The 18810-nt window shown below is 41.9% G+C and overlaps 1 protein-coding gene across 2 annotated transcripts in view; it reads left to right on the forward strand.

Annotated features, from left to right (window-relative positions):
- The window catches only part of RPS6KA3 (ribosomal protein S6 kinase A3), a 466291-nt gene that overhangs the window by 446738 nt on the left and 743 nt on the right, over positions 1 to 18810 (forward strand). The window lies entirely within an intron of this gene.

An 18810-nucleotide genomic window follows, 5' to 3' on the forward strand; every position in this document is an offset into this window, starting at 1 on the left:
CCAGAAGGGGCAAAGTTTCCCAAACCTCAAAATGCCTATAAATACACCCCTCACCACACCCACAATTCAGTTTTACAAACTTTGCCTCCGATGGAGGTGGTGAAGTAAGTTTGTGCTAGATTCTACGTTGATATGCGCTCCGCAGCAAGTTGGAGCCCGGTTTTCCTCTCAGCGTGCAGTGAATGTCAGAGGGATGTGAGGAGAGTATTGCCTATTTGAATGCAGTGATCTCCTTCTACGGGGTCTATTTCATAGGTTCTCTGTTATCGGTCGTAGAGATTCATCTCTTGCCTCCCTTTTCAGATCGACGATATACTCTTATATATACCATTACCTCTGCTGATTCTCGTTTCAGTACTGGTTTGGCTTTCTACAAACATGTAGATGAGTGTCCTGGGGTAAGTAAATCTTATTTTCTGTGACACTCTAAGCTATGGTTGGGCACTTTGTTTATAAAGTTCTAAATATATGTATTCAAACATTTATTTGCCTTGACTCAGAATGTTCAACATTCCTTATTTTCAGACAGTCAGTTTCATATTTGGGATAATGCATTTGAATTAATCATTTTTTCTTACCTTCAAAAATTTGACTCTTTTTCCCTGTGGGCTGTTAGGCTCGCGGGGGCTGAAAATGCTTCATTTTATTGCGTCATTCTTGGCGCGGACTTTTTTGGCTCAAAAAATCTTTTCCGTTTCCGGCGTCATACGTGTCGCCGGAAGTTGCGTCATTTTTTGACGTTATTTTGCACCAAAAGTGTCGGCGTTCCGGATGTGGCGTCATTTTTGGCGCCAAAAGCATTTAGGCGCCAAATAATGTGGGCGTCTTATTTGGCGCTAAAAAATATGGGCGTCGCTTTTGTCTCCACATTATTTAAGTCTCATTTCTCCAACATAGGTGTGTCCGGTCCACGGCGTCATCCTTACTTGTGGGATATTCTCTTCCCCAACAGGAAATGGCAAAGAGCCCAGCAAAGCTGGTCACATGATCCCTCCTAGGCTCCGCCTACCCTAGTCATTCTCTTTGCCGTTGTACAGGCAACATCTCCACGGAGATGGCTTAGAGTTTTTTAGTGTTTAACTGTAGTTTTTATTAGTCAATCAAGAGTTTGTTATTTTGAAATAGTGCTGGTATGTACTATTTACTCAGAAACAGAAAAGAGATGAAGATTTCTGTTTGTATGAGGAAAATGATTTTAGCAACCGTCACTAAAATCCATGGCTGTTCCACACAGGACTGTTGAGAGCAATTAACTTCAGTTGGGGGAACAGTGAGCAGTCTCTTGCTGCTTGAGGTATGACACATTCTAACAAGACGATGTAATGCTGGAAGCTGTCATTTTCCCTCTGGGATCCGGTAAGCCATGTTTATTACGATTGTAAATAAGGGCTTCAAAAAGGGCTTATTAAGACTGTAGACTTTTTTTGGGCTAAATCGATTGATTATTAACACATATTTAGCCTTGAGGAATCATTTTATCTGGGTATTTTGATATAATAATATCGGCAGGCACTGTTTTAGACACCTTATTCTTTAGGGGCTTTCCCAAAGCATAGGCAGTGTCTCATTTTCGCGCCGGTGTTGCGCACTTGTTTTTGAGAGGCATGGCATGCAGTCGCATGTGAGAGGAGCTCTGATACTTAGAAAAGACTTTCTGAAGGCGTCATTTGGTATCGTATTCCCCTTGGGGCTTGGTTGGGTCTCAGCAAAGCAGATACCAGGGACTGTAAAGGGGTTAATGTTCAAAACGGCTCCGGTTCCGTTATTTTAAGGGTTAAAGCTTCCAAATTTGGTGTGCAATACTTTTAAGGCTTTAAGACACTGTGGTGAAAATTTGGTAAATTTTGAACAATTCCTTCATGTTTTTTTCGCATTTGCAGTAATAAAGTGTGTTCAGTTTAAAATTTAAAGTGACAGTAACGGTTTTATTTTAAAACGTTTTTTGTACTTGTTATCAAGTTTATGCCTGTTTAACATGTCTGAACTACCAGATAGACTGTGTTCTGAATGTGGGGAAGCCAGAATTCCTATTCATTTAAATAAATGTGATTTATGTGACAATGACAATGATGCCCAAGATGATTCCTCAAGTGAGGGGAGTAAGCATGGTACTGCATCATTCCCTCCTTCGTCTACACGAGTCTTGCCCACTCAGGAGGCCCCTAGTACATCTAGCGCGCCAATACTCCTTACTATGCAACAATTAACGGCTGTAATGGATAATTCTGTCAAAAACATTTTAGCCAAAATGAACACTTATCAGCGTAAGCGCGACTGCTCTGTTTTAGATACTGAAGAGCATGACGACGCTGATATTAATATTTCTGAAGGGCCCCTAACTCAGTCTGATGGGGCCAGGGAGGTTTTGTCTGAGGGAGAAATTACTGATTCAGGGAACATTTCTCAACAAGCTGAACCTGATGTGATTGCATTTAAATTTAAGTTGGAACATCTCCGCATTCTGCTTAAGGAGGTATTATCCACTCTGGATGATTGTGACAAGTTGGTCATCCCAGAGAAACTATGTAAAACGGACAAGTTCCTAGAGGTGCCGGGGCTCCCAGAAGCTTTTCCTATACCCAAGCGGGTGGCGGACATTGTTAATAAAGAATGGGAAAGGCCCGGTATTCCTTTCGTCCCTCCCCCCATATTTAAAAAATTGTTTCCTATGGTCGACCCCAGAAAGGACTTATGGCAGACAGTCCCCAAGGTCGAGGGAGCGGTTTCCACTTTAAACAAACGCACCACTATACCCATAGAGGATAGTTGTGCTTTCAAAGATCCTATGGATAAAAAATTAGAAGGTTTGCTTAAAAAGATGTTTGTTCAGCAGGGTTACCTTCTACAACCAATTTCATGCATTGTCCCTGTCGCTACAGCCGCATGTTTCTGGTTCGATGAGCTGATAAAGGCGGTCGACAGTGATTCTCCTCCTTATGAGGAGATTATGGACAGAATCAATGCTCTCAAATTGGCTAATTCTTTCACCCTAGACGCCACTTTGCAATTGGCTAGGTTAGCGGCTAAGAATTCTGGGTTTGCTATTGTGGCACGCAGAGCGCTTTGGTTGAAATCTTGGTCGGCTGATGCGTCTTCCAAGAACAAGCTACTTAACATTCCTTTCAAGGGGAAAACGCTGTTTGGCCCTGACTTGAAAGAGATTATCTCGGATATCACTGGGGGTAAGGGCCACGCCCTTCCTCAGGATCGGCCTTTCAAGGCAAAAAATAAACCTAATTTTCGTCCCTTTCGTAGAAATGGACCAGCCCAAAGTGCTTTGTCCTCTAAGCAAGAGGGTAATACTTCTCAAGCCAAGCCAGCTTGGAGACCAATGCAAGGCTGGAACAAGGGAAAGCAGGCCAAGAAACCTGCCACTGCTACCAAGACAGCATGAAATGTTGGCCCCCGATCCGGGACCGGATCTGGTGGGGGGCAGACTCTCTCTCTTCGCTCAGGCTTGGGCAAGAGATGTTCTGGATCCTTGGGCGCTAGAAATAGTCTCCCAAGGTTATCTTCTGGAATTCAAGGGACTTCCCCCAAGGGGGAGGTTCCACAGGTCTCAGTTGTCTTCAGACCACATAAAAAGACAGGCATTCTTACATTGTGTAGAAGACCTGTTAAAAATGGGAGTGATTCATCCCGTTCCATTAAGAGAACAAGGGATGGGGTTCTACTCCAATCTGTTTATAGTTCCCAAAAAAGAGGGAACGTTCAGACCAATCTTAGATCTCAAGATCTTAAACAAGTTTCTCAAGGTTCCATCGTTCAAGATGGAAACCATTCGAACTATTCTTCCTTCCATCCAGGAAGGTCAATTCATGACCACGGTGGATTTAAAGGATGCGTATCTACATATTCCTATCCACAAGGAACATCATCGGTTCCTGAGGTTCGCATTCCTGGACAAACATTACCAGTTCGTGGCGCTTCCTTTCGGATTAGCCACTGCTCCAAGGATTTTCACAAAGGTACTAGGGTCCCTTCTAGCTGTGCTAAGACCAAGGGGCATTGCTGTAGTACCTTACTTGGACGACATTTTGATTCAAGCGTCGTCCCTTCCTCAAGCAAAGGCTCACACGGACATTGTCCTGGCCTTTCTCAGATCTCACGGATGGAAAGTGAACGTGGAAAAGAGTTCTCTATCTCCGTCAACAAGGGTTCCCTTCTTGGGAACAATAATAGACTCCTTAGAAATGAGGATTTTTCTGACAGAGGCCAGAAAAACAAAACTTCTAGACTCTTGTCGGATACTCCATTCCGTTCCTCTTCCTTCCATAGCTCAGTGCATGGAAGTGATCGGGTTGATGGTAGCGGCAATGGACATAGTTCCTTTTGCACGCATTCATCTAAGACCATTACAACTGTGCATGCTCAGTCAGTGGAATGGGGACTATACAGACTTGTCTCCGAAGATACAAGTAAATCAGAGGACCAGAGACTCACTCCGTTGGTGGCTGTCCCTGGACAACCTGTCACGAGGGATGACATTCCGCAGACCAGAGTGGGTCATTGTCACGACCGACGCCAGTCTGATGGGCTGGGGCGCGGTCTGGGGATCCCTGAAAGCTCAGGGTCTTTGGTCTCGGGAAGAATCTCTTCTACCGATAAATATTCTGGAACTGAGAGCGATATTCAATGCTCTCAAGGCTTGGCCTCAGCTAGCGAGGGCCAAGTTCATACGGTTTCAATCAGACAACATGACAACTGTTGCGTACATCAACCATCAGGGGGGAACAAGGAGTTCCCTGGCGATGGAAGAAGTGACCAAAATCATTCTATGGGCGGAGTCTCACTCCTGCCACCTGTCTGCTATCCACATCCCAGGAGTGGAAAATTGGGAAGCGGATTTTCTGAGTCGTCAGACATTGCATCCGGGGGAGTGGGAACTCCATCCGGAAATCTTTGCCCAAGTCACTCAGCTGTGGGGCATTCCAGACATGGATCTGATGGCCTCTCGTCAGAACTTCAAAGTTCCTTGCTACGGGTCCAGATCCAGGGATCCCAAGGCGGCTCTAGTGGATGCACTAGTAGCACCTTGGACCTTCAAACTAGCTTATGTGTTCCCGCCGTTTCCTCTCATCCCCAGGCTGGTAGCCAGGATCAATCAGGAGAGGGCGTCGGTGATCTTGATAGCTCCTGCGTGGCCACGCAGGACTTGGTACGCAGATCTGGTAAATATGTCATCGGCTCCTCCTTGGAAGCTACCTTTGAGACGAGACCTTCTTGTTCAGGGTCCGTTCGAACATCCGAATCTGGTTTCACTCCAGCTGACTGCTTGGAGATTGAACGCTTGATCTTATCGAAGCGAGGATTCTCAGATTCTGTTATCGATACTCTTGTTCAGGCCAGAAAGCCTGTAACTAGAAAGATTTACCACAAAATTTGGAAAAAATATATCTGTTGGTGTGAATCTAAAGGATTCCCTTGGGACAAGGTTAAGATTCCTAGGATTCTATCCTTCCTTCAAGAAGGATTGGAAAAAGGATTATCTGCAAGTTCCCTGAAGGGACAGATTTCTGCCTTGTCTGTGTTACTTCACAAAAAGCTGGCCGCTGTGCCAGATGTTCAAGCCTTTGTTCAGGCTCTGGTTAGAATTAAGCCTGTTTACAAACCTTTGACTCCTCCTTGGAGTCTCAATTTAGTTCTTTCAGTTCTTCAGGGGGTTCCGTTTGAACCCTTGCATTCCGTTGATATTAAGTTATTATCTTGGAAAGTTTTGTTTTTAGTTGCAATTTCTTCTGCTAGAAGAGTTTCAGAATTATCTGCTCTGCAGTGTTCTCCTCCTTATCTGGTGTTCCATGCAGATAAGGTGGTTTTACGTACTAAACCTGGTTTTCTTCCAAAAGTTGTTTCTAACAAAAACATTAACCAGGAGATTATCGTATCTTCTCTGTGTCCGAAACCAGTTTCAAAGAAGGAACGTTTGTTGCACAATTTGGATGTTGTTCGCGCTCTAAAATTCTATTTAGATGCTACAAAGGATTTTAGACAAACATCTTCCTTGTTTGTTGTTTATTCCGGTAAAAGGAGAGGTCAAAAAGCAACTTCTACCTCTCTCTCTTTTTGGATTAAAAGCATCATCAGATTGGCTTACGAGACTGCCGGACGGCAGCCTCCCGAAAGAATCACAGCTCATTCCACTAGGGCTGTGGCTTCCACATGGGCCTTCAAGAACGAGGCTTCTGTTGATCAGATATGTAGGGCAGCGACTTGGTCTTCACTGCACACTTTTACCAAATTTTACAAGTTTGATACTTTTGCTTCTTCTGAGGCTATTTTTGGGAGAAAGGTTTTGCAAGCCGTGGTGCCTTCCATTTAGGTGACCTGATTTGCTCCCTCCCTTCATCCGTGTCCTAAAGCTTTGGTATTGGTTCCCACAAGTAAGGATGACGCCGTGGACCGGACACACCTATGTTGGAGAAAACAGAATTTATGTTTACCTGATAAATTACTTTCTCCAACGGTGTGTCCGGTCCACGGCCCGCCCTGGTTTTTTTAATCAGGTCTGATAATTTATTTTCTTTAACTACAGTCACCACGGTACCATATGGTTTCTCCTATGCAAATATTCCTCCTTAACGTCGGTCGAATGACTGGGGTAGGCGGAGCCTAGGAGGGATCATGTGACCAGCTTTGCTGGGCTCTTTGCCATTTCCTGTTGGGGAAGAGAATATCCCACAAGTAAGGATGACGCCGTGGACCGGACACACCGTTTTTTCATTGCTTCTGGTTGCTAGAAGCTTGTTCTTTGGCATTTTTTCCCATTCCTGAAACTGTCATTTAAGGAATTTGATCAATTTTGCTTTATATGTTGTTTTTTCTCTTACATATTGCAAGATGTCTCACGTTGCATCTGAGTCAGAAGATACTACAGGAAAATCGCTGTCTAGTGCTGGATCTACCAAAGCTAAGTGTATCTGCTGTAAACTTTTGGTAGCTATTCCTCCGGCTGTTGTTTGTATTAATTGTCATGACAAACTTGTTAATGCAGATAATATTTCCTTTAGTAAAGTACCATTGTCTGTTGCAGTTCCTTCAACATCTAAGGTGCAGAATGTTCCTGATAACATAAGAGATTTTGTTTCTGAATCCATAAAGAAGGCTATGTCTGTTATTTCTCCTTCTAGTAAACGTAAAAAATCTTTTAAAACTTCTCTCCCTACAGATGAATTTTTAAATGAACATCATCATTCTGATTCTGATGACTCTTCTGGTTCAGAGGATTCTGTCTCAGAGATTGATGCTGATAAATCTTCATATTTATTTAAAATGGAATTTATTCGTTCTTTACTTAAAGAAGTACTAATTGCTTTAGAAATAGAGGATTCTGGTCCTCTTGATACTAATTCTAAACGTTTGGATAAGGTATTTAAATCTCCTGTGGTTATTCCAGAAGTTTTTCCTGTTCCTAATGCCATTTCTGCAGTAATTTCCAAAGAATGGGATAAATTGGGTAATTCATTTACTCCTTCTAAACGTTTTAAGCAATTATATCCTGTGCCGTCTGACAGATAAGAATTTTGGGACAAAATCCCTAAAGTTGATGGGGCTATTTCTACCCTTGCTAAACGTACTACTATTCCTACGTCAGATGGTACTTCGTTTAAGGATCCTTTAGATAGGAAAATTGAATCCTTTCTAAGAAAAGCTTATCTGTGTTCAGGTAATCTTCTTAGACCTGCTATATCTTTGGCTGATGTTGCTGCAGCTTCAACTTTTTGGTTGGAAACTTTAGCGCAACAAGTAACAGATCATGATTCTCATGATATTATTATTCTTCTTCAGCATGCTAATAATTTTATCTGTGATGCCATTTTTGATATTATCAGAGTTGATGTCAGGTTTATGTCTCTAGCTATTTTAGCTAGAAGAGCTTTATGGCTTAAGACTTGGAATGCTGATATGGCTTCTAAATCAACTCTACTTTCCATTTCTTTCCAGGGTAACAAATTATTTGGTTCTCAGTTGGATTCTATTATCTCAACTGTTACTGGTGGGAAAGGAACTTTTTTACCACAGGATAAAAAATCTAAAGGTAAAAACAGGGCTAATAATCGTTTTCGTTCCTTTCGTTTCAACAAAGAACAAAAGCCTAATCCTTCATCCTCAGGAGCAGTTTCAGTTTGGAAACCATCTCCAGTCTGGAATAAATCCAAGCCTGCTAGAAAGGCAAAGCCTGCTTCTAAGTCCTCATGAAGGTGCGGCCCTCATTCCAGCTCAGCTGGTAGGGGGCAGGTTACGTTTTTTCAAAGAAATTTGGATCAATTCTGTTCACAATCTTTGGATTCAGAACATTGTTTCAGAAGGGTACAGAATTGGTTTCAAGATGAGACCTCCTGCAAAGAGATTTTTTCTTTCCCGTGTCCCAGTAAATCCAGTGAAAGCTCAAGCATTTCTGAATTGTGTTTCAGATCTAGAGTTGGCTGGAGTAATTATGCCAGTTCCAGTTCCGGAACAGGGGATGGGGTTTTATTCAAATCTCTTCATTGTACCAAAGAAGGAGAATTCCTTCAGACCAGTTCTGGATCTAAAAATATTGAATCGTTATGTAAGGATACCAACGTTCAAGATGGTAACTGTAAGGACTATCTTGCCTTTTGTTCAGCAAGGGCATTGTATGTCCACAATAGATTTACAGGATGCATATCTGCATATTCCGATTCATCCAGATCATTATCAGTTCCTGAGATTCTCTTTTCTGGACAAGCATTACCAGTTTGTGGCTCTGCCGTTTGGCCTAGCTACAGCTCCAAGAATTTTTACAAAGGTTCTCGGTGCCCTTCTGTCTGTAATCAGAGAACAGGGTATTGTGGTATTTCCTTATTTGGACGATATCTTGGTACTTGCTCAGTCTTTACATTTAGCAGAATCTCATACGAATCGACTTGTGTTGTTTCTTCAAGATCATGGTTGGAGGATCAATTTACCAAAAAGTTCATTGATTCCTCAGACAAGGGTAACCTTTCTGGGTTTCCAGATAGATTCAGTGTCCATGACTCTGTCTTTAACAGACAAGAGACGTCTAAAATTGATTTCAGCTTGTCGAAACCTTCAGTCACAATCATTCCCTTCGGTAGCCTTATGCATGGAAATTCTAGGTCTTATGACTGCTGCATCGGACGCGATCCCCTTTGCTCGTTTTCACATGCGACCTCTTCAGCTCTGTATGCTGAATCAATGGTGCAAGGATTACACAAAGATATCTCAATTAATATCTTTAAAACCGATTGTTCGACACTCTCTAACGTGGTGGACAGATCTCCATCGTTTAATTCAGGGGGCTTCTTTTGTGCTTCCGACCTGGACTGTAATTTCAACAGATGCAAGTCTCACAGGTTGGGGAGCTGTGTGGGGATCTCTGACGGCACAAGGAGTTTGGGAATCTCAGGAGGTGAGATTACCGATCAATATTTTGGAACTCCGTGCAATTTTCAGAGCTCTTCAGTTTTGGCCTCTTCTGAAGAGAGAATCGTTCATTTGTTTTCAGACAGACAATGTCACAACTGTGGCATACATCAATCATCAAGGAGGGACTCACAGTCCTCTGGCTAGGAAAGAAGTATCTCGAATTTTGGTTTGGGCGGAATCCAGCTCCTGTCTAATTTCTGCGGTTCATATCCCAGGTGTAGACAATTGGGAAGCGGATTATCTCAGTCGCCAAACGTTGCATCCGGGCGAATGGTCTCTTCACCCAGAGGTATTTCTTCAGATTGTTCAAATGTGGGAACTTCCAGAAATAGATCTGATGGCGTCTCATCTAAACAAGAAACTTCCCAGATATCTGTCCAGATCCCGGGATCCTCAGACGGAGGCAGTGGATGCATTATCACTTCCTTGGAAGTATCATCCTGCCTATATCTTTCTGCCTCTAGTTCTTCTTCCAAGAGTAATCTCCAAGATTCTGAGGGAATGCTCGTTTGTTCTGCTGGTAGCTCCGGCATGGCCTCACAGGTTTTGGTATGCGGATCTTGTCCGGATGGCCTCTTGCCAACCGTGGACTCTTCCGTTAAGACCAGACCTTCTGTCACAAGGTCCTTTTTTCCATCAGGATCTGAAATCCTTAAATTTAAAGGTATGGAGATTGAACGCTTGATTCTTGGTCAAAGAGGTTTCTCTGACTCTGTGATTAATACTATGTTACAGGCTCGTAAATCTGTATCTAGAGAGATATATTATAGAGTCTGGAAGACTTATATTTCTTGGTGTCTTTCTCATCATTTTTCTTGGCATTCTTTTAGAATACCGAGAATTTTACAGTTTCTTCAGGATGGTTTAGATAAGGGTTTGTCTGCAAGTTCCTTGAAGGGACAAATCTCTGCTCTTTCTGTTCTTTTTCACAGAAAGATTGCTATTCTTCCTGATATTCATTGTTTTGTACAAGCTTTGGTTCGTATAAAACCTGTCATTAAGTCAATTTCTCCTCCTTGGAGTTTGAATTTGGTTCTGGGAGCTCTTCAAGCTCCTCCCTTTGAACCTATGCATTCATTGGACATTAAATTACTTTCTTGGAAAGTTTTGTTCCTTTTGGCCATCTCTTCTGCCAGAAGAGTTTCTGAATTATCTGCTCTTTCTTGTGAGTCTCCTTTTCTGATTTTTCATCAGGATAAGGCGGTGTTGCGAACTTCTTTTGAATTTTTACCTAAAGTTGTGAATTCCAACAACATTAGTAGAGAAATTGTGGTTCCTTCATTATGTCCTAATCCTAAGAATTCTAAGGAGAAATCATTGCATTCTTTGGATGTTGTTAGAGCTTTGAAATATTATGTTGAAGCTACTAAGTCTTTCCGAAAGACTTCTAGTCTATTTGTTATCTTTTCCGGTTCTAGAAAAGGCCAGAAAGCTTCTGCCATTTCTTTGGCATCTTGGTTGAAATCTTTAATTCATCTTGCCTATGTTGAGTCGGGTAAAACTCCGCCTCAGAGGATTACAGCTCATTCTACCAGGTCAGTTTCTACTTCCTGGGCGTTTAGGAATGAAGCTTCGGTTGATCAGATTTGCAAAGCAGCAACTTGGTCCTCTTTGCATACTTTTACTAAATTCTACCATTTTGATGTATTTTCTTCTTCTGAAGCAGTTTTTGGTAGAAAAGTACTTCAGGCAGCGGTTTCAGTCTGAATCTTCTGCTTATGTTTTTCATTAAACTTTATTTTGGGTGTGGATTATTTTCAGCAGGAATTGGCTGTCTTTATTTTATCCCTCCCTCTCTAGTGACTCTTGTGTGGAAAGATCCACATCTTGGGTAATCATTATCCCATACGTCACTAGCTCATGGACTCTTGCTAATTACATGAAAGAAAACATAATTTATGTAAGAACTTACCTGATAAATTCATTTCTTTCATATTAGCAAGAGTCCATGAGGCCCGCCCTTTTTTTGTGGTGGTTATGATTTTTGTATAAAGCACAATTATTCCAATTCCTTATTTTATATGCTTTCGCACTTTTTTATCACCCCACTTCTTGGCTATTCGTTAAACTGAATTGTGGGTGTGGTGAGGGGTGTATTTATAGGCATTTTGAGGTTTGGGAAACTTTGCCCCTCCTGGTAGGAATGTATATTCCATACGTCACTAGCTCATGGACTCTTGCTAATATGAAAGAAATGAATTTATCAGGTAAGTTCTTACATAAATTATGTTTTTGTATAAAGCACAATTATTTCCAAATTCCTTTGTTGATGCTTTTTACTCCTTTCTTTGTCACCCCACTACTTGGCTATTCGTTAAACTAAATTGTGGGTGTGGTGAGGGGTGTATTTATAGGCATTTTGAGGTTTGGGAAACTTTGCCCCTCCTGGTAGGATTGTATATCCCATACGTCACTAGCTCATGGACTCTTGCCAATATGAAAGAAATTAATTTATCAGGTAAGTTCTTACATAAATTATGTTTTTTAACCCATTTCAGTTATCGAGCATGGAATCAGATGTAGGGGGTAGATGGATTATAATCACAGGTCTCCTATATAACAGACCCATAACATTAGCTAACTTCTATGCCCCAAACGCTAAACAAGCCCAGTTTTTCAAAAGGGTCACGAATAAAATCCTTCCAGTTCAGAATGGCTCCCTAGTGATGGCAGGGGACCTTAACATAGCGCTTGAACCTAACCTAGATTGCTCCCTGGGTAGGGGTAGCGTGCCCACCAAAACTCTGCAAGATATTAGCATGTCCACGCGCAGGCTTACTTTGTTAGATGCATGGCGAGCTAATCACCCAGGTCAGCGCAACTACACCTTCTTCTCTAACCCACACAAATGTTACTCGCGAATTGAATACATCTTTGTAGATCAAAATACCTACAGCCTGGTAGGGGAAACTGACATAGAGCCCATTAGTTGGTCGGATCACAGTATTGTGTCGCTCACCCTGAACTGGTCAGACAAACCCCTATCCCCTTTTATGTGGAGGCTGGACGAGTCCTTACTGAAAAACCCTGGGCTTTCCACGCAAATATCGAAAACACTGAAGGAGTACTTTGATTTTAACAACAAACCTGATGTCTCGCCACACACAGTGTGGGAGGCCCATAAGTGCGTAATCAGGGGTGAGATGATTAAATACAAAGCACGGTTGACTAGACAGTACCGGGAAGCCTACAACACATTGCTACAAGCTATTCGACACATAGAAATACAACATAAAGCGGCCCCACAGGACAAAGCTTTGTCCGATGCATTACGACAGGCAAGAAATGATTTAAATAGTCTAATTTACAAAGAGGCACAGACAAAAGCGCTGTATCTAAGAAAAACATTTTTAGCCAACTCGAATAAAATAGGACCCTCCCTGGCTAGGACCCTTAGAGAACAAAAGCTTAACTCATACATACATAGCTTAATAGACACATCTGGACGGCAGGCTATCAGTGGACACCCAAATTGTAGACCAATTCCGGACTTTTTATAGTAACCTATATAATTTACCGAATCCCCCGCATCACTGCCTGGCACACGGGAACAATGCATAGCAGAGGCTGGATTACCGACCCTTCCTGCAGACGTAACTAAAAAACTAGAGGCCCCAGTCACTACCAGTGAAGTACTGCTAGCAATAAAAACACTTCCCCCACGTAAGAGCCCAGGACCTGATGGGTTCACTAATATATATTATAAGCAATACAGACAAATATTAGCACCACACCTAACCTCACTGTTTACATCAATAGACAACTCAGGATCATGGTCAAAAAACGCCTTAGAGGCCCACATCATTGTACTACCGAAGGCGGACAGAGACCCCAAAAAGGTAGAGAATTACAGGCCCATATCATTACTCAACTCTGATATCAAAATATACGCTAAAATTTTGGCGACACAACTTAATTCCATCCTCCCCCAAATTATCCATGTAGACCAAACAGGGTTTATCCCTGGAAGGGAAGCACGTGATAACACCATTAGAGTAATCCAGTTAGTAGAACAGGCCAGCCGGTCAAAAATCCCATCGATCTTGATATCAACAGATTCTGAAAAAGCCTTTGACCGGCTGGACTGGCAAATTCCTTAATTCATGTATGTTTGCCTTCGGTGTGGGTGATGTCATGATCCGCAGAATCCTCAGCCTATATACCCACCCATCAGCAAGAGTCAAGGCCAAAGGCACACTTTCAGACAGCTTTGACATAAGTAACGGGACAAGGCAGGGTTGCCCCCTATCTCCGTTGCTTTTTGCAATCTCAATGGAAGTATTGGCCTCCCATATTAGAAACAACTCGAAAATCACAGGTATTGAACTTGGCCCCAATTCATATAAAGCAACACTCTATGCTGACGACGTTCTAATCCTTCTAACCTTCCCAAACACCTCCCTTAAATATCTATTAGAAGAATTTTCTCATTAATGCACAAAAATCAGAAATATTCAATATTAACGTGAGCAAGCCACAATTTGAAACTCTCCGAAACCGCTGCCAATATAGATTAAACCATGATAAACTTAAATACCTGGGTATCTACCTAACCCCGTCAAGTAGTAAGTTATTTAAACATAATTATATCCCCCTGATGCACAAGCTAAAAAAGGAGCTTGATAATTGGCAAGACAAACCACTCTCCTGGTGGGGCCGCATCCAAGCGGTCAAGATGACAGTCCTCCCGCAGATACTCTATGTGCTACAGACGGTCCCTATCTCCCTACCCAACACATTTTTACACCAAGTGCAATCATTGATAAACTCATTCATTTGGGGCCACATTAAGCCGCGGATAAGTAGAAAAGTTATGATGCTACAGCTAGGGGCGGGAGGACTGGGAGTGCCCTCAGTAGTACAGAACTATAGAGCGGTGGTAATGCAGAGGGTGGTCGAGTGGCACAATCGATCCAACACTAAGGCATGGGCATCCATAGACTCTTTTCTCCTGAACTCGCCAACAGTTGGCCCCCTTAGGTGGATTAAACACACATCCAGACCGCCTCTGGCCAAATCATCACTGCTATACGCCCACCTTTTCAGGGTTTGGGATGAGATCCGAAACAAAGTGAAGGGGATTTCTTCCCCGGTATCCCCAATGTCACCAATATCATATAACGCTGAATTTTTGGGCGGCATGTTGGTGGAGAGGACGTACTCTTGGGATTTAGCAAACACAACACCGTTCACCAACTTGACCTCAAACCACACACTAAAGTCCCGCACACAAATGTCTGAGGTGGCTGGGGGGAGTTTCTCCTCCTGGCTTAAGTATGCTCAGCTGTCCCACCTGTTAAAAATCTCACCCCATAAAGACAGCCTACTTAGGGACTTAACATGTTTTGAGAAACTGTGCCTCTCGGGCACCTTGCCCCGGGGCTCCCTATCACTAACAAAGAAAATGTTGGATTCTGCCATTGCACCGTCATCCCCGTCCCACAAGACGCACTGGCAAGCGGAACTGGGAATGGAAATTCCTGAGGAATGGTGGCAGAATATTCTTCTGCAGACATCCAAATCTTCATCCCTGCCCAGAATTTTAGAACTGAATCATAAGGTACTATTTCGGTGGTACCTAACCCCTGAAAGAATTAAGCTAATTTACCCGGGGGCGGGAGCTACCTGTTGGAGGGGTTGTGGGGGCGCAGGTGCGATGCTACACATTTGGTGGCAGTGCCACTTGCTACTTCCTTTTTGGAAGGAAGTGGAAGCAATTTTCGCGAATCTCATGGGTACATCATTTAACCTATCTCCCCTCATAGCGCTGCTAAATTACAAACAGGATAAAATATGTAAATTTAGATGGAAGGTATTGCAAATTGGTCTAAATAGCGCAAAGGCACTCATTGCTCGTAAATGGAAGACGGCTAACATCCCCACTGTACAGGAGTGGGTTCTCCATACTTCTGAACTTATGTCAGCAGAGTAATACTCCTTTTATAGCAGGGGCAACCTGGCCTTCTTTCATGAAGTCCAGTTCTACTGGGAGTCTCTGTCCCGTAGACCTAGGGAAATTGCGAACAACATCCCCACACAGACCGACTAGACCACCCATCCCCTTCCCTTTTCTTTTTTCTTTTGTTCTCCTCCCCTTATCATAGAAGTATCAACATGTATTGGCTGTAAGAATCAACAAGGTATTGTTTGGATATGTTAATTATTATACACTGTTTATTATTGTTATGTACACGGATTTTGGAAACAGTTCACCCTTAGAATTATCATAACTGCAGGTGGTGCTGCTCGGAGTGAACGCTTTTTCTTGAGGAAAAACAAAGTTATACAGCGCTAATGTCTAAAACTGATCCAGGCCACTCCCTAACCACCTCTCCAAAGTGGCTACAGTAAAACAGAAAAAATGCGAAGATGAGAGGGCGCTAAAGCAAGAAACAGTACCACACTTAATCTCTAATATAATTTAATAAATTAAAAAATAAAAATAAAAACAAATGTAGGACAGGAATACTGTAATCACCAATATAGAGTTAAAGGGACGTTTCCCTATAACTAGAGATAAGCAAATGCAAATAAATGATTGACTAATACTATTGCTAGAATACCACCAAAAATTATAAAATACAAAATCTAAAAAATGTATACATTCATCCGTAAAATGGTCATAGGGATAAATATATTAATAACAAAAAGTCCATGGATAATATTGGATTCATCGATTATGTACAATATATGAGAAGCAGTTCGTGTTTCACACTGTTTGAGTATGCAACTCTGTTGCTGTATATAGTTAGTCAACCGACAAATGGCTGTGATCCAAGGGTTGTATTGTCAAAGTTTCAAAACTGATTTTGGCAACTTTGTTGCAACTCAGGAGTAAATCTGCCACTTAAGTTGAAAAATAATATTCCACCTTATATATAGAATAAATGTTGACACTTGTAAGGTGTTAGAAGAAAAAGTCTTATATTAAGTAGCCAATGTTGTGTGAAAAAAAGAAACGCTCCAGGGCGTCTTACCATGAACTTTCGTCAGCTGATAACAAGCCGCTCAGCATGCATTGATGGCGGTTCTCACACAGTGAGTATGCAGAGTTCAGAGCTCCAGGGCGTTTTACCATAAGATTTCGTCAGCTAATACCAGGCCGCTCAGCATACATCGATGGCGGTTCCTCCACAGTGAGTATGCAAGGTTCAGAGCTTGGTTGAGCTGTACCACTGACCATATAGGTAGTTACCAATGTTAGCACTTCACCTTGAAACTGCCGATATCAACGGCTCACAGACCAGACCGGAGTCTCTGCAGCAGCAGGAATGATGGTGTTTGTAAATCCCACCCTTAGCGTATATCACGCGTGGTTTAAAGAACTAGGTACCTAGTAGGCGTTGCTCTATACAGGACAAGCAACTCTCCTTCTACGCGTTTGACCCGACTTAGGGCTTTATCAAGATCAGTTCTTTAAACCGCGCGTGATATACTACCTATATGGTCAGTGGTACAGCTCAACCAAGCTCTGAACCTTGCATACTCACTGTGGAGGAACCGCCATCGATGTATGCTGAGCGGCTTGGTATTAGCTGACGAAATCTTATGGTAAGACGCCCTGGAGCTCTGAACTCTGCATACTCACTGTGTGAGAACCGCCATCAATGTACGCTGAGCGGCTTATCAGCTGGCGAAAGTTCATGGTAAGACGCCCTGGAGCGTTTCTTTTTTTCACACAACATTGGCTACTTAATATAAGACTTTTTCTTCTAACACTTTACAAGTGTCAACATTTATTCTATATATAAGGTGGAATATTATTTTTCAACTTAAGTGGCAGATTTACTCCTGAGTTGCAACAAAGTTGCCAAAATCAGTTTTGAAACTTTGACAATACAACCCATTTGTCGGTTGACGAACTATATACAGCGACAGAGTTGCATACTCAAACAGTGTGAAACACGAACTGCTTCTGATATATTGTACATAATCGATTAATCCAATATTATCCATGGACTTTTTGTTATTAATATATTTATCCCTATGACCATTTTACAGATGAATGTATACATTTTTTAGATTTTGTATTTTATAATTTTTGGTGGTATTCTAGCAATAGTATTAGCCAATCATTTATTTGCATTTGCTTATCTCTAGTTATAGGGAGACGTCCCTTTAACTCTATATTCGTGATTACAGTATTCCTGTCCTACATTTATTTTTATTTTTTAATTTATTAAATTATATTAGAGATTAAGTGTGGTACTGTTTCTTGCTTTAGCACCCTCTCATCTTCGCATTTTTTCTGAACTCTTTTTCTTGGCAGTAGGCGGGGCCCTTGGTCCCGTCCCCAATCTAAACTTACCCATGATTCCCGTGACCTAGGACACCGAGCCTGGATCACTCCAGAATGTATGGACATAGACTATATTTATGGACCTTTCCAATGGACATTCCTACCTAGAGGGGACATGGGTACTTGCATATTGTCGTTTCTGGGCAGTTTGCCACTCTGTACTGCTTTCAAATCTCGAATAAAAGTTTACGTTTCAAAAAAAAATGTTTTTTAAAGATTTTATAACAGAACAAAACTGAATGAAATGAAGAGAATTTATATATTTTTAAGGCAGCCTTCCTGTTTTCTTGTGTCTGCTTTGGTTTCTGGACTAATTTCTAAGGAATAACAGAAGCCAGATATTCCTTTGTTCTAGCTACCAACATTAAATCTGTGTTTCCTCTCCCACAGTGATTTGGGAAATTTTGTTTCTTAAGTAGATGCAGCTATTGCCACCCTGGCCAGGCGTACCAATATTCTTTTTGAGGATAGTTCCTCTTTTAAGAATACTTTAGATAGAAAACTTGAAGTTGTCATCAGCGATCCTTTTGGCTTACAGGTTTGCAGTCAGTGTTGCCTGCCATTACTGTTTGGTGTGACAACCCTTCGTACCTTTTTTTTTTTGGTGGGGGGGCACTTTGGATGAAATTCAGGATCGCATTGATTTCCTAAAAACAGCATATCCCTTTATTTGTGATGCAGCAGTGGAAATAATTTGCATTAATGCTGAGAATGCTGCGTTAGCTGTTTTAGCTAGACAAGCTTGGTGGCTTAAGTCTTGGTCTGTTGATATGAGAATAATTTAGGTAGTGTTTTTGTCTTTTAATGCTGTGTTTTGTTGTTTTCTTTTTTAGTTTGGTTCTGTTTTTCTTTTAACATGTTTGATCAGTTATCTTATATGCCAGTATCCAATCACCTGTATTGTTAGCCACAGAAGTAAAAAGTATTGTTGGTAGGACAGAATGCATGCCTTCAACCAAACCAAAATCACACACTGATATGCAAACCGGTGGCGTTGAGTGCGGCTGCAAGTCGCCGATATGAGTTGTTCATTTGTCTTGATGAAGGCTTCCATGTAAGCCAAAACGTCGACTTATCCTTATGACTTTCTAACGTTGTTGTTA

This window comes from Bombina bombina, chromosome 3, assembly GCF_027579735.1.
Source record: "Bombina bombina isolate aBomBom1 chromosome 3, aBomBom1.pri, whole genome shotgun sequence".
NCBI lineage: Eukaryota > Metazoa > Chordata > Amphibia > Anura > Bombinatoridae > Bombina > Bombina bombina.